The sequence below is a fragment of the Cricetulus griseus genome, chromosome 2, assembly GCF_003668045.3.
Source record: "Cricetulus griseus strain 17A/GY chromosome 2, alternate assembly CriGri-PICRH-1.0, whole genome shotgun sequence".
Lineage (NCBI taxonomy): Eukaryota > Metazoa > Chordata > Mammalia > Rodentia > Cricetidae > Cricetulus > Cricetulus griseus.
This window is the reverse complement of record NC_048595.1, coordinates 122,099,659-122,105,907: the sequence shown is the minus strand read 5'-3', so window position 1 is coordinate 122,105,907 and position 6,249 is coordinate 122,099,659. Positions and strand designations below refer to the sequence as shown.

At 38.3% G+C, this 6,249-nt stretch overlaps 1 pseudogene; it reads right to left on the bottom strand.

Annotated features, from left to right (window-relative positions):
* Positions 1 to 512: 512 nt before the first annotated feature.
* Positions 513 to 2,646, bottom strand: LOC100755008 (annotated as a pseudogene).
* Between the last annotated feature and the right edge of the window lie 3,603 nt (positions 2,647 to 6,249).

Here is a 6,249-nt window from a genome sequence, read left to right as displayed (position 1 = left end):
CTGTGCCAGATCAACACGCCAAATGCTTTCTCAACTGCCAAAGGGGAGCTAAGCTTTTCATTCTGAATCAGACTTTGGAGATCTAGGTATAATTTTACATTTAAAGTGACATAATGGGGTATTGTGACTAATTTTTCCCCATGCTTGGGATTTTTCTTTAATTTTTTTTATCAGACACCATACATGTTTCCCTTACACTTTAAGTGTGGCAATCTTCCATAATAATCTACTTAAAGAGAACATTTGGTCAAAAATGCAATGAGGTAGCAAAATAAAAACAAAATGAAATAAGAAAAAACAAAAGCTACCAAACCACTATTGTCTTTAAAACTCACACTTCACTAACAGCATCCACAGGAACACACATTAGTTGTTTGGTCAGTGTGACAGTATTTCCATGGGCCTCCAATTCTCACCATCGTGCTAATGGCTGAAGGTGTTCAACTTGATTCCTCATGCTGAATGGCAGAGGCTCACTCAGCTTCATGTTATCTGAGGCCCAGGCTGAAAGACTACCAGGTCTTGAAATTCCAAATTGTCATTGCTCCATCGAGGCCAGTAGTGCAAAATTTGTGAAAATCTTTCTTGTTCATCTGAAAAATAGATACTTGAGTGATGCCATTCTGGTATAGTGTCTGCAAGGCTGGGTTGCAACCTTCAGCTATGGATGTCTTGCTCATGTTTTGGAAGTCTTCCATGGTACACATGTGACACTGAATGATCTGTTTTGGGATGACAAGGTTCAACACAAAGCAGCCACGGTCGTCCTAGTTAAAAAGCATTGGGCAATAGTCATGGCCAGTAGCCACAATATTGTTCTTTGAGACAAACGACACACTCAACAGTGGCAGGAACTCCATTTTCAGGGTTAAAACCTGAATGCCCTTTGAGCCATCAGCAATGGACATAGTGCTACCATGGATGACCTAGGCCAGGTGGTTCCCACTGGCAGAGAACCTGACTGGCTTCTGGCACCACTACCACCAAATTTAGACATCATCTGACATAAAGGCATCTATCTGCCCTCGGGGTGGTCTGGCTAGCTTCTCATCCACCTTTTTTATACAGGCAGGAATCACTCCACATTTCATGTCACGTGAGCCTGCAGCCATCAAAACACCGTTGGGATGCCAGTCAAAACAGAGGATCATGGAGAGAATCAGCTTCTAAATGTGCATCCTCACCCACCAGTCATTTTCAGACACAAAATAATTAACAGAAGTGATCTGAGCTCTGCTCCCCACAGCCCACTTGTTCTCCAATGAGGCTCTGTTTCCAAAAGAGGCTGTGTGGTCAATCCTTAGGATCACTGGGGTAGGCTTTAAATGCCATCTTTCTGACTCCCGAACAGCAGTTGCAGTCACACTTAGGAGTCCAGTCAATACCTGTCATGCGTCCATTTCATGCCTTCAGTTCATGATCTTTTACCTACTGATTCCCCTTCTTCTTGTAGATATGTTTTTCTTGATTATTGGGGCTGGGGCAATCTGGGCACTATCCTTGTTGTATGCATGTCAGATGATAGGTTCTAACAGAAACTGTGGTCATATATTGTAGAGAGCTGCGTGGAGCCGTGCTTTAAAGATGGCGCTGGCTCCCGCCCTCCGCGATTCCAAAAGCAAGTGCTCTCTTCGAAAAACAACTCCATATATGGCTAAGGCTAGATGATCGTAAGCGCTTGCTTATGATGGACGGTGCCCACGTGGCAATCCAGGGTTGGTGGTCCATGCCTATTTAAGGGCTGGGAGAGGCTTGCCCGAAGAGAGAGATTGCTGTTCAAGGTCCTGAATAAACTGCTTGCAAGAAGAGCTCCAGTGTTGCGTTATCCTTGCTGGTCAAGGCGGTCGCGACAATATAGTATTTATGACTTATTAAAGCTTGTCTGAGGACTCAGAATGCAAAGTCAGACTCAAACTATAGAGATTAGGAAGCGGTGGTAAACACCTTTAATCCAAGGACTCAGGATTAAGAGGTAGAGGGATCTCTGTTAGTTAAAGGCCACCATAGTCTACGCTAGAGTGAATCAGTCTAAAAGAGATTTAGGGCTCAGACCTTTAAACCCCAGGACTCATGAGAGGTATTTAAGACAGGAACAGAGACTCAGAGCTGACATTCATTCTCCAGCCACATTGAAGATAGGAAGGAATTGAGTCTCAGGATTCTCCAGCCATGCTTAGTAGAACATAGCAGTCTGGGATTTCATTCTGAGGTTTGGTGGCACCAGGATCACCTTGTAGCTTGAGGTAGAGGTAAGAGCTAGTGGCTTGTTGCTTTGGTTTCTGAATCCTCAGGCAAGGTTAATAAATTATAAATGGTATATCACCACAAGAAACTGATGCAGAAACATGATTTGGGGCGGGGGCTTCAAGACAGAGTTTCGCTATGTAGCTTTGGAGTCTGTCTTAGAACTTGCTCCATAGACCAGGCTGGCCTCTAAACTTACAGATATCTGCCTGTCTCTACCCCCTAGGTGCTGGGATTAAAGGCTTGGGCCACCATGGCCTGGTGAAACATGATTCTAAGTATTTTCAAAGGTCAGAAAGCTAGGGTTGTGTCTTTCCAGAGCATCTGTGCGCACATTTTACTTACTCTGGTAACAGGCTCCAGGCAGGCACTAATGTAGGAGAAGAGGCCCAGAGGAAGCATCTGACAGATCCCCAACTAATTTTTTTTCCAAGATTCAGACTCATTAAATGCCAATGAAAGAATCACCCAAAATACAATGTCATTCCCTTACACATAGATTAGTACTATAGCTTCTTCATGTGTATTGGAAGGCTACTTCATATTAATATAGCTTCCACATGGGTATTGTGAAGAATACAGTGGCATTCTCTTGAAAAAATTTTATCGTTTAATGTTCAATATCATTTTAAGGCTTAGGTGTGTTTTATGTAGCAATGCTCAGAGGTGAAATTTTGAGAGAATGATTTGATCACCAGAACTTTTCACTACAGATAGTTACTATTGCTGAACTTATAATTTGATGGACTACTGGAAGGTGAGAAATGGAGGCGAAAGCTAGTTGAAGGGAATGAGTCATTCTGGATGTGTCATTGGTGTGTTAGCTCATGTCCAGTTCCTTGCATGCTCCTTTCTTGCTTTTTTCTCAAAATCATGCACTCTCTACTGTAATGATCTGTCTCATCAAAACAAGAGATTATGGGCTGAAATCTCTGTGATTGAGAGTCCAAATAAATATTTGATTTTTTTCTCAGGTGCCTTTGTGATGGTGACTGGAAACTGAACCACACACTTAATGAAATGTTGACTAGATTGACTTATTTATTGCTGATAATAAATGAGAACTAATTTTATAAGAATATTGTTAAAAATGGCTAACAGTAAACAAACATGGGATGTTATAATGAAATGGTCTAAATAAGAAGGTACAAAAAAACTTGCATCAATACAATCATGAATAGAATGGATGCTGCTGACAGAGAGTACCAGGTTATGCATATATCTGAGGACAGATCATTGAGTCCCATTGTGAAACAGGTGCATTTGGGGGTCTCAAGGTTTGTATTAACGAAAATTTTGCTTTGATTGCAAACAACTTTCAAATTATGAACAGATATGTCAAGTATGACTGGCCTTGTAATCTAGGAGGTTATAATAGGGGTAAAATAACCCTTCAGATAGAAATCCTTACATGATTATGCCTTTAAAAATAAGCACGCATTCTATTTTCTCAATTCTTGCATATGCTTTATAATCCCTTGACAGGAAAAGCACATTGGATTCAAACATGGAATTATTGATGAGTACCTACTGTGTGATGCTCAGTGTGCTCTATACTCTTACTATCTCCATTTTATCTGAGTGAACAAAGGGACGTGTTTACAAGTGAAAAGACATGGACAAATGTGTCTAATTGTGCTTTTTCAAAGATGCAGTGGGGCAGTAATATATTTGAGTTCTGAACTAATCAATCACTATGGAACATAAGGAGAGTTTTGATTAGTCTCTTGCTCAGAAACCTCTTTCAAAATTTGCAATCCTTAGTAGATATTGAAAATCCAAATATCATGCTGTTTCCCCTACCTTTGTTCTTCTGCACTGATAGTTTTTAAAATGAAAGCCTTAATCTGTATTATATAGGATCATTAATTTCTGCATTTTACACTTGAGCAACAGCACTCTGATTATGTGCTGCAATGAAAAGTAAGCAGCACTGCTTTCACAGACTTAATTACCTACTGCGGGGCCTTTCTTCTCCCGTTACCACAAAGTGTCTGGAAATGGGGTCAAAAGCATGATTAGAAACCAAATTAACCACCAAATCCAGAAAACAAACACAGAAACAGATCCAATAAGCCATTCTGATACAGAAATCAGTCTCTTAACACACCTGGGTTTATCCAGAGAGTCTCATTACATACTGTCCCCCAAGAACAAAGCCACAGAGCCAAAAAAAGAATCTCCCATGGCATTTATCTGTATGAGAAAATACAATTAAATTAATGTTAAGTGAGGGTCAGTGCTATAGGATAGTGAACAGAGTCAGTCTACATAATAGGATTTTAATAAAATAATTTATTTAATCTATTAAAACACATTTCCTTGAAAAGGGCATAATGATAGCTAATATTTTGTATGCTAATCGAAGCAAATTTTAAAAATTAAAACTATGATTTACATTCTATACAAATGTCAGTAAAATGTCCACATGGTTGAAAATGTCAATGTTCTCAGCCTCAAAGTTCAGTTTAAAAATACAGAAAATAAAACACTTGCTCTAAGTGATTTCCTTGAAAGTGAAGACTGGAGTAAGGGGAACACTTTTCCATTGTTGATGGGAGTGCCAACTTGTACAACCACTTTGGAAATCAAAATGGCAGTTTCTCAAAAAATTGTGACTCAACCTACCTCAAGACATGGTAATACTACTCTTGTATATATATGCAGAAGATGTACACTCATACCACAAGAATATTTGCTCAACTGTATTCATAGGATCATTATTTGTAATAGCTGCAACCTGGAAACAACCTAGATACCCATCAAGGAAAGAAAATGTGGTATATTTACAAAATGGAATATTACTCAGTGGTAAAAACAATCTCCTGTAGATGCAGCTCTTCTTTTTCTGGCAAGTTATTAGGCAGTACAATTTTATACTGCAAAAGTCATGCTGATCAATGTATATTAATAGGACAATTGTGCTTATTTATATTGCACTATTATTTATACTGTATTGATAGAACACCATTATGGTGATATAATTTTAAAAATATGGAGGAAAACAATGGATTTTTTGAAATCTGCATAAAGGAGAATGAGACGGTAAGATATTTTCATGATGACATGGAAATGAGTTAATAAAAACCACAGTTAGCATAAAGAAATCATTCTGATTGCTCAGTACCATTTAGAATTTTCTTGCTTGAGAATAGCATAGTATAGCACACACAATGAAATGCAAGGAGTCATGTACTTAAGCCTAAACTATCAAACTCAGTTTTATTTTCATTATAGTATAGCTGTTTACAGAAAAGTGATTGGCAGGTTTACTCATCTGTTGACAGTCTTGACTAAATTAACTGGTTATATTTATGTCATTGTTTATATATTGAAAGTGGCTATATTCCTGGAGCAAAGTCACCTCTGTTACTATAGAGTTCTATGACTATTATCCACAAGTCACCATGACTACTTAAACGGGATGCAAAAACATGAATTTCCTTAGGATAGCTATTACTTCTACAGATTTATATCAATTTCATTCGTGTCTAATCTCTTTAATCAAGTCTTCTCAGGTGGAAAAGCTTACAATACCAGATATTCCTCACTAAAGTGGAGAGTTTGAGCAATTGCAGAATGGATACAGTGAGACATACAGAATGGACAGAATGAGACAAGGAATGCTTCTTTTTCTTTAATCAAAGTTCTTTAATTTTTTTCTTCATGGAGGTGAAGTTTACAGAAATAAAAAGCCTTTTTTTACAACCTGAATTGTTCAATAACTTGATGGATAATTCAGTTTTTTGATAGCATTCTTGACAGTAATGAAGATGAAAAACATACTGAATTCATTTTGAAACATCCTTCGATATGTCCCACTATTTCCTGACTTTTTAGAGGATATCCGTAAAACATAATGTCTGTGTATTTTTGAAGTGAGATATTTTCAAGAAGAAAATGATATCATTGTTACTAGTCCATTTCTTAGAGCTATTTTCTCTCATCAGCAGACCATTGTCCAGCGAGTATAATTTTGGAACAAGTGAAGCTTCCTGCCTATCC